Below are 20,844 nucleotides of genomic sequence, written 5' to 3'. Positions count from 1 at the left end.
AAATATGCAATTTGTGTTATTTTAGTCCCTAATTGTTTAAATTGTATTAATTTAGTTCCTAATATATAAAAGTGTTCTAATTTATTAGCCATTCAATATAATTTGGTGTATTTCTGAGTAGATTGTGGAAATCATAAATACCAATGAAAAAAAAAATAGAGAAAGAAAAGAGCTTAACGCTTTGTTTGGTTGAGAGATTTGAGAAGGAATTTGAAAAGAGAAAAAAAAAGGTAGGTGAAATGTGAATAAAATATACTTACATTTTACCTAATTTCACACCTCTTTTCCCTTTCCGTTTCCAAATCTGTTCCTATAGCGATCCCGGGTTTACCCTTGTTGTACAGTGATCCGGACATGTGTCCGTGGATGTTGGTAGTTGTTTATTATCTTGTTTACATCCTTTCTTACTTTGTATTTGAGTTATAGGATGTGTTGGGCGGGTTGGTTACAGGTTGGTTGAGTTTAGAAACCAAAACTAGTTGCCCAGATTTTTGGCCTGTCCGCTCGAGCGGAGGTGTTGGCGCTCGAGCGGGGAATACATCCATCCAGTATCTTGTTGTGCAGTGTTGTGAGCTCGAGCGTAGGGTTGGGAGCTCGAGCGGAGGCCTGGTTCTGCAAATGTGCTGAGCGAGTGCATTCTGCGCTCGAGCGGGAGGTTGGCCGCTCGAGCGGAAGTCTGTGAGTGGCCGCTCGAGCGGGGTGTTTTACGCTCGAGCGGAGACCTGGGTTAAAGTCCCGAATTTGTGACTCTTTAAATCACTTTTTCACTTTCTCTTCTCTCTCTTACTTTTCCAAAATCACCATTGTTGAGCCTCTCACTCTAGATACTACCTTCTCTCTAGGTTTTGATCTAGTAAGAGTGATTTACTCACCTTTGGCCTTTACAAAAAGGTTGTTGATCGTCGAGGGCTTCATTTTAATCTGAAAATCTCGGGTTTTGGAGCACGTTGGGTTTTGTCGTCTTCTCCTTTGGGACTCCGAATTTGAGGTAGGGATAACCTACTCCTCTCTATGGGTTTTGTCTTTAAATTTTGGTAATTTGAGATGTTGGGTTTGGTTTGGTAATTTGGTGAAAGTTTGGGACTTTTGCGTAATTTTACAAAAGTTGGGGTTTTATTCATAATAAACCTAGATGCATGTTTGGCATGGAAAATGGAATTAATGTTGAATCATTGATGAAAATGGGACCTAAGGGTTGAAATGTTAATTATGGGAATTGACCTAATTACATTGTTTAATTAATTGGGATAATTAATTGAGAGGAATGAAGGAATGAAATGTTGATTGAATATCCATTGTGCATTTATTTTCTGTTTAGAAATAACTGCTTTGGGCTATCGGTGGAGGATAGTCGTGATTGTTGTAGACAATGCTTGATGATTAAGTAAACTGAAACTAATCAATGGAATGTGTCATGGAACTTGACGGTTGATAGAATACATTAAATGTGTGTATTGTGTGATTGTATATAGAACCAATGTGTTTATATGCGTTATGTGTAGAGGAGGAGATAGGGGATGTACTCCGCGGTTTAGGGGAAGATAGGGGATGTACCTCTAAACCGGATAGGTATTTGGAGGAGATAGGGGATGTACTCCGTAGACAGAGCTCATATGCTTGTCTAGAGAAGTGAAGATAGAGCTCATATGCTTATCTTTGTGAAGTGAAGTGTGGATACAGCTTGTATGCTTATCTGTGGATATTGTTGATATACATATCTGTTGAGAATGTGGATATAGCTTTTATGCTTATCTGAATGTGAGATATAGTTTTTATACATGTCTGTGGAAATGATGATAGAGCTAGCATGCTTATCTGTTGAAAAAGGGAAAATGAAAAGTAATTGGGACTTGTAAGTCGTTGACATAAATATGTAATTTATGTGATTGTATCAGTGTTGACCAACTATCAATTGCTAATGTTTTAGTCATTGTCCATGGTTGGTTTAGTGTATTTCTACTGGGCTGTGGCTCACCCTATATGGGAATATCATTTTCAGGTGCAGGAAGCATGCCACCTCCAAGGACATAGCTGGGAGGCTAGTGGCGGACATAGTTTTGTTGTCGTACTTTTGATGTATTACATGTAATTGCAAGCCAAGGGCTTAATGTGTAAACGAGTTAGAACTCTTTGTTGTAACCAAGTGTTAACTTGGAAAGCTGTAAGCCCGTAGGGCATTTTGTTATGAGATTAACATGTAATACTTATGTAATGGAATTCTAATGAATGATAGAAGGTGGTTAGTTTATCTATCAACGCTCGTCTTATTTGTTGGGTTTAATGTTATTATTTTGAGGGCGTTACAACTTGGTATCAGAGCGTACCGGGTTCGAATACTTTGGGTACGTGGGAAGTGATTAGGATCACAATGGGTTTGTCTCGCTTGATAGAGACTTAGATGTAGTATCATATGCTATGTGCTCAATTGATAACATGCTTATGTGACTATGTGGGTATGGGATTTAATTTCTAGGATGTTGATTGGATCCTTGAGTTTCTGGGAGTCTTGTTGGAAAAGCACTTGATCAATGCTGTTTCTAACCGGAACTCTAGTAACGCCTCGGGACTATCATTATCCGGAAATGAAGTTCGTAAGTGCTTATGTGTTTATGTGCTTATGTGGAGTGAATTACAGTTGTCCATGCATTAGGACGTGAGTGTTTAGTTTCGGCACACTTATGAATGTGCTAACGTTCTGTGTTGCCTTTATTAGGATGTCAGGACGAGGAAGAGGTGCTAGGCGTGGTAGACCTGCAAGGCAGGAAGTACCGTCACAGGGTGAGATCCCGGTAGTGCAGGAGGGAGTTGGGCAGGCCAATGTGGCCGAGCCAGTGGGTCAGCAGGCTATGGGTGCCTTGGCCAGAGAGATAGCAGGAGCTTTGGGTATTCTTAGGGCTGAGAATCAGGCAGTTGAGGCAGGGCCTTCCTTCTTGAAGAGGGAGTTCTTTCGGTGTAATCCGGACGAGTTTATCGGGGATCCTAAAGAGCCGCTTAAGGTAGATGAATGGCTCGAACAGACAACGAAGACGTTTAAGATGCTTGGCATCGAGGACGGAGCACTGAAAGTGACCTTGGCATCCTTCCAGCTGAAGGGAGATGCGGGTCAATGGTGGAAATACGAGAAGGCTCGTGTTGGTGGTACTTGGGAGGCGTTTATAAATGCTTTTCAGGAGAGGTTTTTATCAGCAGCAGCTAGGGAGAAGTTGAGGGATCAGTTTAGCCGGCTTAATCAGCAGGGCTTGTCAGTGGCCGAGTTTGAGGCTACTTTTACCAGTCTGTCTAGGTTTGCACCTGAACTGGTGGCGTCTGAGGAACGCCGTTGCTATGAGTTTGAGCGGAAGTTGAGGCGGGGCCTCAAGTTGAGAGTTGGTGGGTCTTATATTCGAGAGTATAGACACCTAGTGGATGCTGCAGCTCATATGGAGCTTATGATGCAGGAGGAGGATGAGGGTCAGAGAGGCTCCAAGAGGAGCCAGGATAGTCAGAGTGATGGCAGGAGGCAGAGGGGTTCTAACCCTCAGCAGTCTCAGGGTGCAGTCTCTAGATCGACCTTTCCAGTGCCTAGTGTAGGCTCGGGGAGAGGCAGTCAGGGAGAATTCACTTGTTACAAGTGTGGCCAGCTGGGTCACAAGGTTTCTGTTTGCCCGCAGAAGGGTGGGGGTCAGAAAGCTGTTTCTTCTTCAGCTAGACCGCCGAGTCAGAGTTTGGGCAGGGGGCAGCTCTTGATTTGTTATCAGTGTGGACAACCTGGGCACATGAAGAGGTTTTGCCCACAGTTGAGTGCCACTTCGGGAGCGTCTGGTTCTAGGCAGACGCAGGGTTTTCAGCCAGCTCAGTCTGTGCAGGCCTCGAGGGCCAATCCGGGAGCTTCGTCATCCCAGTCTGTGCAGCAGTCTTTTGCTCCGAGAGGTGAGCAGGTAGACCAGGGGCCTACGGGGCGCGTGTATGCTGTTACCGCGCAGGATTTAGTACCAGCTCCATCAGTAGTGAGAGGTACTTTTCTGTTTTGCAACTCGGTTGCTAATGTGTTGATAGACACGGGTGCATCTCATTCTTTTGTATCTGCTGCATTTGCATCTGTTTTGGAATTGGAGTTAGCACAGTTAGCATCTCCTATTTGTGTGGTATCGCCTTTGGGCGGTGAGTTGATCCTGAAACAGGGTGTTAGAGGATGTGATATTGAGGTCGCCGATTATAGGCTTCCTTTTCCGTTTGTTGTCATGCCCATGAAGGGTTTTGATGTTATTTTGGGTATGGACTGGTTATCGTCATACCGGGCTGTTATTGATTGCTACCGCCAGAGGGTTACATTGTGTACCTTGAGCGGGAAGTGGTTCCATTTCTTGGGAGACCGGGTTGGTAGTGTTTTGCCACCGGGGTATGATTCGCGAGGGCGAAGTGAGCTTAGTAGTCTACTTGCTAGCTTTGAGAGTGGTGAGAGTGGTGAGACCCAGCATGTATTGCCGAGGGTGGTTTGTGAGTATTCGGATGTCTTTCCCGAAGATCTTGTTAGTTTGCCACCCCACCGAGAGATAGAGTTCTCTATTGATTTAGTGCCTGGTACGGCGCCGATTTCTATGGCACCTTACCGTTTTGCTCCAGCAGAGTTGGTTGAGTTGAAAGTTCAGCTCCAGGAATTGCTCGATAAGGGCTTTGTTCGCCCTAGTGTTTCACCGTGGGGAGCACCGGCCCTCTTTGTTAAAAAGAAAGATGGTGCCTTGAGATTGTGTATAGACTACCGGAAGTTGAATCGGGCTACGGTTAAGAATAAGTACCCTATGCCCCGAATAGATGATTTGTTTGACCAGTTGAAGGGTTCCCGTTGTTTCTCTAAGATAGACTTGAGATCGGGTTACCATCAGTTGAGGGTCAGGGAGGAAGATATTCCGAAGACGGCATTCCGTACGCGGTATGGCCATTATGAGTTTTTGGTGATGCCATTCGGGCTTACCAATGCACCGGCAGTCTTTATGGACTTGATGAACCGGATTTTCCGGGAGTTCTTAGACCGCTTTGTGGTTGTTTTTGTGGACGATATCCTTATCTATTCGTCATCTAAGGAGGAGCACGAGGAACACTTGAGAGTGGTGCTTAAGTTACTTAGAGTCCATAGGCTGTATGCCAAGTTTGGGAAGTGTGAGTTCTGGCTGAGGGAAGTCAAATTCTTAGGCCACGTGGTATCCGGGGAAGGGGTGTCTGTTGATACATCCAAGGTTGAGGCAGTGCAAGATTGGGCACAGCCTAAGAGTGTGTTTGAGATCCGCAGTTTTCTGGGATTAGCTGGGTATTACCGTCGGTTTGTGAAAGATTTCTCCAGGTTAGCGTCACCGTTGACTAGACTGACTCGGAAGGGAGTCAAGTTTGTGTGGAGTGAGACTTGTGAAAAGTCGTTCCAAGAGCTGAAAGTTAGATTGACCACCGCTCCGGTGTTGATTATTCCGGAGAGAGGGTTGGGTTATGCGGTTTATTGTGATGCCTCACGAGAGGGTTTGGGTTGTGTGTTGATGCAAGAAGGGAAAGTGGTAGCTTACGGCTCACGTCAGTTGAAAATACACGAGAAAAATTACCCCACACACGACCTAGAGTTAGCAGCTGTGATCTTTGCCTTGAAAATCTGGAGGCACTACCTTTATGGTGAGAGGTTCGAGGTATTCTCGGATCATAAGAGTTTGAAGTATCTGTTTACACAGAGAGACTTGAATCTGAGGCAGAGGAGATGGATGGAGTTCATCGAGGATTATGATTTTGAGTTGCATTATCATCCGGGAAAGGCCAATGTTGTGGCCGATGCCCTTAGTAGGAAGACCATTAGTGATGTTGCTAGTATAGCCATCCGGGAATGGGTGATGTTGGGAGCACTTGGCGAGTTTGATTTGCTACTGGGCGAATCTGTTGAGGATGCGGCCTTGTTTTCTGTTGTTGCGCAGCCTACACTTGTGGTTAGAGTGTTAGAGGCACAGAGAGGTGACCTTGAGGTAGAATCCCTCCGAGAGAAGATCTCTAGTGGGAAAGTCGAGAAGGGTTTGACGGTGTATCCCGACCTGAGTGTGAGATACCGAGACCGTTTGTTTGTACCGGAGTCTTGCCGAGAGGAAGTACTTCGAGAGTTTCACCATTCGCGCCTTGCGGTGCATCCGGGAGGTACTAAGATGTATCAGGATTTGGGTCGCCAATTTTGGTGGCGGGGTATGAAAAGAGATGTGGCTGTTTTCGTATCGAAGTGCCTTACTTGCCAGCAAGTGAAGGCCGAGCATCAGAGGCCAGCGGGTTTGTTGCAACCCTTGCCTATTGCCGAGTGGAAGTGGGAGCATGTCACTATGGACTTCGTTGTAGGTCTTCCGAGGACTCAGCGGGGTAGTGATGCTATTTGGGTGGTTGTAGACCGGTTGACTAAGTCGGCGCACTTTATCCCTATGCGCGTGAGAGATTCGGTAGATCATCTTGCCGATTTGTATATTCGGGACGTAGTGAGATTGCACGGGGTCCCAGTGACGATCGTCTCAGATAGAGATCCTCGTTTTACTGCTAGGTTGTGGCAGAGTTTGCAGAGTGCCTTGGGCACTAAGTTGACCTTTAGTACGGCTTATCATCCTCAGACTGACGGGCAGTCCGAGCGTACTATTCAGATCCTCGAGGATATGCTTCGGGGTTGTGTCCTGGACTTCAGTGGGACGTGGGAGAGGCACTTGCCATTGGTAGAGTTTGCCTACAACAACAGTTTTCAGTCTAGCATCGGTATGGCACCGTTTGAGGCCTTGTATGGCCGACCGTGTAGGTCTCCAGTTTGTTGGGCCGAGGTGGGTGATGCACCTTTGTTGGGTCCGGAGTTGGTTAGGGAGACGACGGAGAAAGTTGAGCTTATCCGTAGGAGGCTTGTTACAGCCCAGAGTCGACAAAAGAGTTATGCCGACCATAGGAGGAGGCCTTTGGCGTTTGAGGTAGGTGATCATGTCTTTCTGAAGATATCACCTAGGCGAGGCTTGATGAGGTTTGGGAAGAGTGGAAAGTTATCCCCTCGGTTTATTGGTCCTTTTGAGATCCTTGAGAGGATAGGTGAGGTTGCTTATCGGTTAGCCTTACCGCCGCAGTTGTCCGGAGTGCATGACGTGTTTCATGTGAGTATGCTTCGGAAGTATGAGCCAGATCCATCACATGTGTTGGATTGGACTGATTTAGAGGTAGATGAGGATGCCTCGTATGAGGAGAGACCGGTTCGGGTCTTGGATAGGCGGGATCAGGTCCTGCGTGGTAAGACCATTCCTTTGGTGAAAGTCTTGTGGAAACATCACGGAGTGGAAGAAGCCACTTGGGAACGTGAGTTGGAAGTCCGCGAGAAATATCCGGACTTGTTTATTGATATGTAATCTTGTATTTAAATTTTACATTTTGTTGAACTTAAGAGCTTTTGTATATGTCTTAAGTTGTGAAACATTGAAAATGTTTTAGTTATTGGCAGTATGTTTTGGAACTTGCCTCATATGGAAGTTGAATGTAACATTATAGGTGTTAAGTATATTGTTGGCATTGGAAAGTTAGTGCATAATGTTGATGCATGTTGATAATACATATGTTGTTTACATATTGTGATAAGTCTCTTGTTAAAGGGATGGGATGACCGGTAATGGGTCGAATTGTTGAATGTTAAATTGTAACACTGTTTAAAATGGAGGAAAGCTTGTTTTGCAACTTGTGCTTAATTTCGGGGGCGAAATTCTTTAAGGGGGGGAGGTTATAGCGATCCCGGGTTTACCCTTGTTGTACAGTGATCCGGACATGTGTCCGTGGATGTTGGTAGTTGTTTATTATCTTGTTTACATCCTTTCTTACTTTGTATTTGAGTTATAGGATGTGTTGGGCGGGTTGGTTACAGGTTGGTTGAGTTTAGAAACCAAAACTAGTTGCCCAGATTTTTGGCCTGTCCGCTCGAGCGGAGGTGTTGGCGCTCGAGCGGGGAATACATCCATCCAGTATCTTGTTGTGCAGTGTTGTGAGCTCGAGCGTAGGGTTGGGAGCTCGAGCGGAGGCCTGGTTCTGCAAATGTGCTGAGCGAGTGCATTCTGCGCTCGAGCGGGAGGTTGGCCGCTCGAGCGGAAGTCTGTGAGTGGCCGCTCGAGCGGGGTGTTTTACGCTCGAGCGGAGACCTGGGTTAAAGTCCCGAATTTGTGACTCTTTAAATCACTTTTTCACTTTCTCTTCTCTCTCTTACTTTTCCAAAATCACCATTGTTGAGCCTCTCACTCTAGATACTACCTTCTCTCTAGGTTTTGATCTAGTAAGAGTGATTTACTCACCTTTGGCCTTTACAAAAAGGTTGTTGATCGTCGAGGGCTTCATTTTAATCTGAAAATCTCGGGTTTTGGAGCACGTTGGGTTTTGTCGTCTTCTCCTTTGGGACTCCGAATTTGAGGTAGGGATAACCTACTCCTCTCTATGGGTTTTGTCTTTAAATTTTGGTAATTTGAGATGTTGGGTTTGGTTTGGTAATTTGGTGAAAGTTTGGGACTTTTGCGTAATTTTATAAAAGTTGGGGTTTTATTCATAATAAACCTAGATGCATGTTTGGCATGGAAAATGGAATTAATGTTGAATCATTGATGAAAATGGGACCTAAGGGTTGAAATGTTAATTATGGGAATTGACCTAATTACATTGTTTAATTAATTGGGATAATTAATTGAGAGGAATGAAGGAATGAAATGTTGATTGAATATCCATTGTGCATTTATTTTCTGTTTAGAAATAACTGCTTTGGGCTATCGGTGGAGGATAGTCGTGATTGTTGTAGACAATGCTTGATGATTAAGTAAACTGAAACTAATCAATGGAATGTGTCATGGAACTTGACGGTTGATAGAATACATTAAATGTGTGTATTGTGTGATTGTATATAGAACCAATGTGTTTATATGCGTTATGTGTAGAGGAGGAGATAGGGGATGTACTCCGCGGTTTAGGGGAAGATAGGGGATGTACCTCTAAACCGGATAGGTATTTGGAGGAGATAGGGGATGTACTCCGTAGACAGAGCTCATATGCTTGTCTAGAGAAGTGAAGATAGAGCTCATATGCTTATCTTTGTGAAGTGAAGTGTGGATACAGCTTGTATGCTTATCTGTGGATATTGTTGATATACATATCTGTTGAGAATGTGGATATAGCTTTTATGCTTATCTGAATGTGAGATATAGTTTTTATACATGTCTGTGGAAATGATGATAGAGCTAGCATGCTTATCTGTTGAAAAAGGGAAAATGAAAAGTAATTGGGACTTGTAAGTCGTTGACATAAATATGTAATTTATGTGATTGTATCAGTGTTGACCAACTATCAATTGCTAATGTTTTAGTCATTGTCCATGGTTGGTTTAGTGTATTTCTACTGGGCTGTGGCTCACCCTATATGGGAATATCATTTTCAGGTGCAGGAAGCATGCCACCTCCAAGGACATAGCTGGGAGGCTAGTGGCGGACATAGTTTTGTTGTCGTACTTTTGATGTATTACATGTAATTGCAAGCCAAGGGCTTAATGTGTAAACGAGTTAGAACTCTTTGTTGTAACCAAGTGTTAACTTGGAAAGCTGTAAGCCCGTAGGGCATTTTGTTATGAGATTAACATGTAATACTTATGTAATGGAATTCTAATGAATGATAGAAGGTGGTTAGTTTATCTATCAACGCTCGTCTTATTTGTTGGGTTTAATGTTATTATTTTGAGGGCGTTACAGTTCCCAAATTTTTTCCAATTAAACACAGTGTAAGAATCCAAAAAATAAAAAGTGAAATTGTATTTTCCCCCCACTTTCTTTTTCCATATTTTTTCCACTATAGCCAAACAAAAAGTGAAATTACATTTCATTTTCCCTTTATATTTTACTGATCAAATCTTTCAACTAACCACAGTCTTATTGTATCGCAATTGAATCATTCACAAAATGGCATAACTTAACACTATGTGAGTCACAATTAAAAAAAATTGAGTTATAACTAAACAACACATGAGGTATAACGAAACAACTCTTGGATCATAACAAAAATAATATCATAATGTGTTATAACTATACACACAAAAGTCATAAGATATATATGATACACACGAGGTGTTTATCATAGAATTTCCGTTATTGAAAACTGTAGTATTACATCAATACTCAATTAATTCTAGACTCAATTGCTGAGAACAATGAGATTAATTACTATTATAAATTATATAATCATTAAAATTCTCATAAAAAATCACTAATTTATTCTCTTACTCACATTCAGAAATTACATCTAACTCACTAGTAAAAGTTGTACCACCCATTGTTCCCCTTGTTGGCATTGGATTTGTGAAGGAAAATGAACTGGCTGGAACTGTTAGAGTGCCTCCATCTCCCTCCAACATTTACACTACAACTTTCATCGATGGCCGGTCTATTGGATATCACTGTATGCACCAAAGTCCCACTATAGTTAGTTTCTTCACAATCTTTACATCTCCCTCTTCATCAATCTGAACTCCTAGTTCTTCTCCTTTATCTAAACGTTTGTAAATCCATTCAGGAAAGTAATTTTCACTTGTTTTCTGTGCTACAGGATTTTGCCTCGCTCCAACAATCTCAAGCAACATCATTCCAAAACTATAAACATCTGATTTGTATGATACATTCCCAAAGTTTCTAGAGAACACTTCAGGTGCTATGTAACCCACAGTCCCTCTAGCAACAGTCATGGATACTGCACTTTGTAGGTGTTTGGCAGAACTTATTTACAGCTTAAATCAACTTATAGCTTAAAATAAGTCATATTAGAGTGTTTGGTAAAAATTATGAAGGATGAATTATGGCTTAATTTAAGCCATTTCACGCATAATCTGTTAAGTTGGCTAAGAGGTGCTTTTCCAAACTGATTATGCGCGCAGCTGAGCCTTAAGGTGTATAATGACTTAAATGCCCCTCACTATTTCAAGTTATTACCAGTGTGCCATGTATATAAACCAAACACAACTCATTTCTGTCATCGCACGCCTCTGAGAGGCGATTTCCGGCGAAAGGGAGGCGATTTCCGACCAACCCTACCTCTCTGAAACCCTAGCGCTCTCTCTCTCTCTCTCTCTCTCTCTCTCTCTCTCTCTCTCTCTCTGTGTTTTCGGATTCAGATCTATGAGAGTGACAATCATCGCCTTAGAGAGGCATCGCAATCGCGATCTGAAGGCAAATCGACAGCCTCGATCCACCGCCGTCATCGCGATCTGAAGGCATCGCGATCTCAAAACCCTACGCATCGCGATCTACCGTCGTGAGAGAAGAGGTGTCAGAGGCGGTGGTTGTTCAGGCAGTGGTTGTTCAGGCCGTCGTCTTTCTCTCTCTCTCTCTGTTCAGGCGATGGTTGGTCAAGCCGACGGCACTCCCTCTTTGCCGTTCCAGATCGCGGCGGTGGCTAGGGTTTAGACCACCGGCGTACGGATGGTTCATGAGAAAGGAAGAGAACAAAAAAAATAAAAATTAAAAACAAAAATAAATTTATTTGGTAATTTCTTTACCAATTAAAAACAAAAATAATCAATTAAAATAAATTTATTTCGATTAATATCAATAAATAATAATTAAAAACAAAATAATAAAAATAATAATTAAAAACAAAAATAAATTTATTTGATAATTTCTTTACCAATTAAAAACAAAAATAATCAATTAAAATAAATTTATTTCGATTAATATCAATAAATAATAATTAAAAATAATAATTAAAATAATAATTAAAAACAAAAATAAATTTATTTGGTAATTTCTTTACCAATTAAGAACAAAAATAATCAATTATATTAATGAAAACAATTGGTACTGTTAATGAAAATAATGATTTTTGTAATACTAATTATATTAACTTTTATTAATGAAATAATTTTTGGTATTGTAATAATAATATAAAAAAAATTGTTCTAATTGATATTAATGAAAACAAAACAAAATTGTTAGGTCCTTTATTGTCAAATCCGCATACAAACTTTGTTTTGATAAAGTTGTAATTTTTCCTAGTTTTTTGTCTTTCCCGCTCGAGCGGAACCATTGGCGCTCGAGCGTAATTTGAGATGTCTCAGTAGTTTGTCAGGTCTGTAAAAATACTGAGCTGCGTGATTTCGCGCTCAAGCGGGTTGTCCTGCGCTCGAGCGGAACTCTGTTTTGTCACACGCATGTTTTGCTAAAGCCGCTCGAGCGGGATGTCCTGCGCTCGAGCGGAGATTGCGGACTTTGTTCTCCTATATATATATCTGTTTAGGCTGTTGTTAGGGATTACTTTTCCTACATCTTATTCAAGAGTCCTAGGGTTTTGTTTGGGTTTTTCTTCTGAGTTTTTGTGAGTTTTCCTTGATAAAATTGAATGAGTATTCAACTCATGAATTGAGAAGCACATATCAAGGAGATTGTTCGTATACATACAAAAGTGTTATTCTTCGGTGGATTCCGAAGATTCAAACGTAGAGTTTCAAAAGGCGTTTGATGCTGTATGTAGTCGTTAATTCGACAAGTGAAGTTGTGGATTCAACTCCAGGATTGATCAGTTCCGAGACGAAGGCGTGGTGAAAGAGTTACAGAAGATTCGAAGATAAATTGACTGAGTTGGGTAATTTGTGTATTATCTTTGTAATCTTTCTTTCTTCAGTAGTGGATTGATTAGTGGCGTTTCGCCCGTGATTTTTTATTACAATTGAAGGTTCTTCAATTGTGATTTTTTTCACGTAAAAATCGTTTGTGTCGATTTATTGTTTATTCATAAAAACAATAATCTAAATCACTTTCGTAAGTGCTTGATGATTTAGATTGCATGTTTTGAATAATTGGGATTCGGAATATTTTAATCTTGATCTAATCACGAATCACTTAGGATTTTCAAAAATAATAAAAAATGAAAACAATGATTTTTGCAAACAAAATTAACAATTGATTGAAATAAAATAATATGTAATGACATCACAACATTAATTGAAATAATTGATACTATTAAAAATTTTAGTATTAATTGATGCTAATTAAAAAATTAATTTTATACTAATTGATAAAGAATAATAATAATATGAAAATAATAATAATAATAATTGATGGACAAATTGATAATTTTGATAATGAATATATGAAAGATAATATGTAATATGTAATGAAATATATGAAAGATAATATGTAATGAAATCACAACATTAATATAAATTAGAACATGAATATTAATTTTAATGAATTAATAAATTAAAAAAAAATTAACAAAGAAATAAGAGAAGAAAAAAAATTAAAAAAAAAGAAAAGAAAATAAGGTGAAAAAGAAAAGAAAATAAAATAAAATGAAAAAGAAAAAGAAAAAATGTATTATAAATGAAATCACAAATTTTATATCTTATAAGGGCAAAAATGACAATTATACAAAAAAAAACTATTTTACAGCTTATTTACCAAACACTACTCTACTGCTTAAATCCATAATCCCACAGCTGCACCAAACAGGTTACCAGTTTATATTCACAGCTGTAAGTTATAATCTGTTAAGCTATAATCTATAATCACTTTCCCACAGCTCTACCAAACGGGGCCTTTGTTCTTTTGAACACAACTTTGCTAGACCAAAATTGGAGATCTTTGTGGTGAACTTGTGATCTAACAAGATGTTGTGAGGTTTAATATCGAAGTGAAGGATTCATTGATCACACCCTAGGTGAAGATATTCAATTCCCTTAGCTATGCCAAGAGCAATGTCCTCCAAGTTCTTCCAACCAAGTGAACGCTTTTGTTGATCAGAAGCTATAAACTTCTCAAGTGAATTGTTCGGTAAGAACTCGTAAAGCAAAGCTCTTTTGAAACAATCAGCACAATATCCCACGAAGCAGACCACATTGATGTGGTGAATTCTACCCATTGTTTACACTTCATTGATGAACTCATTCCCATTTCCTTTCACAATGTTGAGGATCTTGACTGCGGCAGAAACGCCATTGGAAAGACTTCCCTTGTATACTATGCCATAACCTCCTTTGCCTATTTTGTCTTGAAATTGATTTGTGATTTTCTTGATATCTGCATAGGAGTATCTTGCAGGCTTGAGAGCTTTGTAATCTTCTAAAAACTTTCTAATCTTTAATTGATCCTCTTTCTTTATTTTGTTTGATATGCAGACAAGATACACTATAATGACAAATACAACAAGAACAGACAAACCCAAGATCCCACCTAAAATTTATTTAATACCAAGTTAGCAAATTTTTGCCTCCTCAATGTCTGTTAAAATTAAGGGAGGATAGTTAACTTTACCTACAACCTTTAGATCCTTGATGCACCTGTAAAAGTGTGAAGACTATTAAATAATCAATTTTTATTTTTTTTCTTCAATGAGTAATAAATTTTATTATGATGGATTCATAATATTTTGATTGTACACTACTTTGTTTTTATTTTTGTAGGTGCTACGGAAAAGAAACTGGTAAAGTAGAATCAAATATTCTCGAGTGTTAAATCCTCTCATAGGAAAATTCAACCATATTAGCAACTAAGATATACCTAATCAGGCTTGGACCTCAACACAATGCCACAACAAAGTTTTGAATAGTGTAGTGTTAGTTATTAATATGAGGAAATTTCATCCGCCCCCCCCCCCTCCCAAATTATACCCCACTGATCAATTTCACACCTGAATTTTTGATATTGTCAATTTACTCCTTAACCTATTTAAGGGTTCGTTTGGGAGTGGGTTGACTTTTTAACTTTTTGATTTTTTTTTGGCTATTTTAGTCTAGGACTAAAAAATCTCGTTTGGGAAGGGTTTTTGGCTTTTTTGATTTTTTTTAGAGAAAGAATGTAATGATTATGGGTTGGATGTGATGTTTTGTCTTATTGGACTAAAAAGTCTATTTTATTTTTTGTGACTAAAATAGCCAAAAAAGCCCCAAACTTGACTTCACAAACGAATCCTATATTGTGATCAATTTGTCCCCTATCATTACATTTAAATGAAAAAAGTTAAAAAAATTACATTTTAAACTCAAATTTCAAATTATATATTCAAACTCACCCTTTTTATCCTTTTCTCATCTAAACTACCGAGTTCGGATCCTCGGTTGCCTTCTCCTACCGACCTTCCTACGGTGCCCCAAAACGACGTCGTTTTGGAGCCAAATTTCAATTAAAAAAAGAAAAGAAAACAAACCGAGAGAGGGAGAAGAAGAAAGAATGGTGAAGAAGGAAGGCAGAGAAAGAGAGGAGGAGGAATAAAGGTGGAGAAAGAAGAAGAAGAAGAAGAGAAGACGCTGGCGATGGCTTCGCCGGCCTAATGAGAAGCCGCAATTTGGCCACTTCGAAGAAGGAGAAAGAGAAGGGGTAGAAGAAAAAGAGAGGAGGGAGTTCGCAGATTTACCCAAACTCAATACCAATTTCCGACCCAGGTCCTTCGAAATTGATCTCAACGAGACCCCCTGCCCTCTCATCGCGAAACCCTCAACGTTGCCCCGTCTTCACTGCCTAAGGGAGAGATTTTGGTGTGTAGTGGTTGCGAGCTAAGGTTTGTCCCATTTTTTTCCTCTCTCTCTCTGTCTCTGTCTCTCTTCTTTTGAATTTGAAAACCCTGTTTTATGTTTCCATTCACTGTGTTTAGATGTGGAGAAAACCCCCAAGTCAAATGAAAGGGAAACTTTGAGTAAATGTTTCTTATTTTGGTCTCTGAAAATTAAGACACTCAAAAAAAAAAAATTGATTTGCAGAAGGGACACTCCAGATAGAGATAGATGAAGCATATAAGAAGAATAGGAAGATCTCTGCTTCCATGAGAGCCTTGAGGATTGATCAAAAGACACCTAACAAATCCTTCTCTCCAAAGAAGACCCCTTTCCTTCTCTGTCTCTTCTTTCTTTCTTTTGGGTTTGTTTTCCTTTTCTTTTTTTTTTAATTCGTTTTAGGGCGCCGCAGGAAGGGCTGCAGGAGAAGGCAATCGAGGGTTTGGACTCCTAAACTACCCTCTCTCATCTCTCAACAAAACAACCACCACTACCACCACCTCCACCACCAACCATCACATTTTCTGTTAGCTTGTAGCAGCGGCGTTGCCAAGTTGGTTCAATTTTTTCTTCTATCGACCCATTTGTGATTTTTTTCTCTAAACCCTTCTCTCTCCACAATTCATACACAATGGACACGGCGTTCGCAACCTCTGAAACCCTTGCAATGTGTTTTGTCCTTGAAGGATTCTTCTGGGTTTCGTTTATATATTTAATTTGCTGGGTCTTGGACAATTAACAATTCAATTTAACAATTAACCACAGATGCAAGCCTACCCATCATCAAATAAATCAATTCCTTTATCAGAGAAGCAAAATGTTATCAAATAACTCAATTAACACCTCTGTTATTATGAGCTCAAATAACCAAGTTTCACTCTCTCTCTCTCTCTCTCTTTCTCTCTCTTACACACGCACACACACACACAGAGTTTAAAGATCTGATCCAGATCTAAGTAGGGTGGTGGAGAGAAGTGAGGGGTCTTCAATGTTTGGTTAGGATGGAGGAGGGGTGACAGTGGTGGCCGTGTGGAAGGGAGGCTGAAGGTTTGGGTCGGGGCTGCGGTAGCGAGTGTGGTGAAGGAGGGGCTTGAGGTAGCGGAGAGGAGTTGAGGCAGAGATAAAGGGGTGACTAGAGGTGGAAGGGAAGGGTTGGGGGAGGGATTGCAGTGGCAGAGGGAGGAGGAGGGCTATCCGGTGGCGATGGTGGTCGGCGGAGTTGTAGAGGTGCAGAGAGGAAAGATGGTGAGTTTGGGTGAGAGAAGAGAATAGGAAGGGTGAGTTTGAATCTATATTTTAAAATTTGAGGCTAAAATATATAATTTTTGAACTTTTTTCGTTTAAATGTGACAGTAGAAAACAAATTGATCACAATTTAAATAGGTTATGGGGTAAATTGACAATATCAAAAGTTCGGATGTGACATTGATTAGTGGGGTATAATTTTGGAGGGAAATGAAATTTCCTCTATTAATATTTATAGATTGTATAGGCTCACTCCAACAAGATTTTTTTGAGAAATTTAGTACTTGATCACCCTAAGATCTCTTTTGCATTTTCAAGTTGTAGTTTTTACTATTTAGCTCCATGTATTTTCCTTTCTCTGTCCACCTTTTATTCTTCTTATTTGTATCGGTTCTTCCACTTCTTTTCTTGTTCTTATTTTGACTCGGTTTTTTCCGTAGTCTTTTTTTTAATATTTTATTTCAATACTCTCTTCAACTCAATTTCCATTTTTCAAATTTTCTTCCTAATCTCCATTTCTATTTCAAAACTTCTACTTTCAATTCTTGTTTTTCTTCTTATTTCTCTATTTTAGTTATCTCTTTTTTGTTCTTCTATGAGATCTTACATTTGATGCATCTCATATTCGTCAACAAAGATATCACATTTTCATTGAGCACCATTTTTGAATTGATATTTTTATAGTTACATGTGGCATTCAATGATTATAGGTTTTTCAAAAATGAAGTTATTTGCAAATTTGCAAAAAAAATAATTTGTATTTGAAATTCCAGTTCCAAAATTACACGTTAAAGTTTTCAAATTTGGTAACAATATTTTAGTTGTCCAGAGTGTTTGTGAAAAAAAAAATAATAAAAAAAATAAAAATTGGTAATTTATCTTCTTGTCAATAAATTAATTATTCTTTTAACTTTACATATTTCTACATCGATAACAAAATACACATTTTTGACAATGGAAATTGTCAAAATTAAACTACACAAACAATAAGTAAAAAAAATTTAGTTACATATAAGTTCGTCCCCCAAAGATTAAAGGTAGAGAGATAGAATTATTTTAAGGTACAAATTGAAACACTTTATCAGTAGCACTAAATAATATTTAGTTAAATTACAAATATATCCTCTAAAGTTTGTTTAAAATACTAAATGCCCCTTATGATTCTGAAAATTACTTCCTGCCCTTTCAAATTTCTAATTGCATAACAAATGACTCATTTTATAAATAAATCATCAAATCAATTCATAATTTTTAATGATATCAAAAATATATTTCAATTAACAATTCAGGTAATTTTATTGTTGTATAGGAGAGTAGTTATAGTTAAGTGTAGCGATCCCGGTTTCGATCCTTCTTTCATGTTTTGCCACTTCGACTGGACCGGTCGGGGGTCGAGCTGCCCGGTCAGCTCGTGGGGGTCCAGGGGGCAGCGCCCCTTGGTGGGTTCTAGGGTAGCTCCCTGGCAGGGTTGAAGGGCAACGCCCCCAAAACAAAAATGCAAAATGCATTCGAAGTCGCTTGTCCGCTCGAGCGGAGAATGTTTGATTTCAGAAGTTTCACCTGTCTACAAAAGTACTGGGTTAGTGTATTTGACGCTCGAGCGGGGCATTTCACGATCGAGCGGACCGTGTTATATCAGTTCGTGAATCTGATATTTCAAATCACTTTTTCAGTCCTCTCTCTCTCTCTAAAACTCTCCAGAACTTTAGATTGGAAGCTTCTCTCTTTAGAAGTCATCTTCTCTCTTTGATTTCTCCAAATCTATTGGGATTTAGACCTAAGTTCTTCACCAAAGTCGGTTATCTAGGTGAGGGCTATGTTGTGTGTGGTGGAGATCGAATTTCAATGTCGTTGATTTTGCGGTTTTCAACTCGCTTCCTCTTCAAACTTGAGGTAGGGATTTCCTTTGAGTTATATATATGTTTTTGCAAGATCTAGATGATTTTTTAAATCATCATTTGATTAGTTTTGAGAAATTGATTGTTGATTTCAAGAAGATGAGTGATTTTGAAAGAGGATTTATTTTCTTTTCCTTTTAAAATAGAAATTGAGGGTTTTGGACCATATTGATTGAAGAAAGATGATTTTGGGGAGATTCTTCTAAATATTTTGGAGATGAATGGTTTTGGTGAGAAAACCTAGAAATTAGGTCTTTTTTGAAAGATGTTGAAAACCCTTGGAAGATGTAGTCATAGTTATTTTGTGTACCGAAATAAATGGATGTTTTGAAAATTGTTTATTTATATATAAATGACGAATTTTGTGAAAAAAAATGAGAAACATTGTTTATTTTGGAAATTGTTGTCAAAATGTTGATTTAGTCTTGAATTGACTAAATTGTTGAGATTGCTCGAAATGTGGGAATTACATTATTCTCTTAAATGAATTGGATGTAAAAGTATATATATATATATATATATATATTCATCTTGTGCAATTGTGTGAAAAGAGGATTGGAAATTTTGATCACAACAGTATATTGTGTGGAATAATTGAATATGTAAGTAATGTTGCACTGCATTATTAATCATACATTGGTATTTCAATTCATTGGACTATGTTAAGCTTTGGAAATTTGCATTGAGAAAAGAATGTTGGTAAATGGGTTTTCATGAAATGGTTTTGGGGTAAATATGGTGGTAAGTCTTGATAGGTGGTGTTGATGTAATTGTTTAAGCTGGCCTGAGTGTCCTTCGTGAAAGACCAGAAACTCACACGAATAGGTGTCGAGCCTTCCGCTAATACCGGTAAAAATGACAATTGGTAGTACTCGTATAGTCTACTTGCAGACACCGACCTAGGGATTACTAGAGCTGTATTTACCGCCTCTTAAATTAAATAGATAAATTTTGAACAGTTGAAGTTGCATAACATCATTGAGCATGATAGTTTTCAAAAGATGAAGATGTGTTTTATTTTCAAAAAGGCATGGCATGGCATGACATGTGCATTCATCTCTTGAGACTTGTATAAAATGTATATACTTTGTGAAGGATTTCCTACTAGGCTTATGCTCACCCTACGGGATTTTTGTGCAGGAAAAGACGTGGTGAATCCGCCTAACTGAGGGTGTGGAAATATGTGTGCTGAGAGCATAAGGTTCTCATTTGTTGTGATTCTATTTGTAAGCCAAGGGCTTTGTATGTGTGGGTTTGAATAACCGTTTTTGTGTTACCGGGTTTAAGCCTTGAAAACTTGTAACCCTTGAGAGTATTTATTTGTTTCTTTACTTGATGTCGGATTAAAGTATTATCGCATGAGAAAACTATTTACAATATGGAATGCAAATGCAGGATTGTATAATTGGTTTTTCCTTTAAAGGGGCCATGATTATTGCATTATCATTTGGGCTAGAAATTTGGGGCGTTACATAAGAATGTCATTTTTTTCTGCTAATTCTGTTGAATAAATTTTTTTTGGCAAAGAAGTATTTGTAATTTTTAAAATCACCAGGGGAAATCTGTATTTTAAAACAAATCTTACGGAGTGTATTTGTAATTTACCTAAAATTTATTTATGAAAGGCTTGGAGGTGATGGTGGCTTCAAGAAAGAATAAAATGAACTGAAAAGTGAAAAGCCTCGCTTTAAGAAAGTAGAAACAAGAATAGAAGTGCACCTGTAGATGGTGGTTTGGACTTCTCAAAGCATTCAGTTGATCCATTTAATAATAATTGGCTGTTGTTGTTGTTGTTCAATCTACAATACTTGCCTTGTGCTTCACAGTTCCCACATATGGATTTAATCCATTTCAATCCAATAATATCAAATCTATTATTATCATTACATATTTCAGCTGGTAGTAAGATGTTATACATCTTTGTGCAAGATAATTTGGGTGAAAAAACAGTGTACATGACATAAACTTGGTGACTGTGGTCGCTACGGCAAGCAACATTCCAATACACATCAAACGAGTTTTGCAGTGGCTGGGAACAATTGATGAAGCTAAAGTCGTGGTCGGAGGAGGGGAAATATGTTAGGAATCGAAATAGAGAGGCAGATAAGTTGAGGTTTGGAAGGCATAGTGGGAAGCAGCCATTGGGTTCAGATATATGTACGGTTTAAGATTTGTAGTCAATATTGTTCACAA

The 20,844-nt window shown here is 39.0% G+C and overlaps 1 pseudogene; it reads right to left on the bottom strand.

Moving 5' to 3' along the window:
* Positions 1-10,423: 10,423 nt before the first annotated feature.
* Positions 10,424-20,569, bottom strand: LOC114297537 (rust resistance kinase Lr10 pseudogene; annotated as a pseudogene).
* Between the last annotated feature and the right edge of the window lie 275 nt (positions 20,570-20,844).

The sequence above is a fragment of the Camellia sinensis genome, chromosome 8 (assembly GCF_055761805.1).
Source record: "Camellia sinensis isolate YWXY chromosome 8, ASM5576180v1, whole genome shotgun sequence".
Taxonomy (NCBI): Eukaryota; Viridiplantae; Streptophyta; class Magnoliopsida; order Ericales; family Theaceae; genus Camellia; species Camellia sinensis.
The sequence above is the reverse complement of the archived record's forward strand: the minus strand, read 5'-3'. Positions and strand labels throughout refer to the sequence as shown.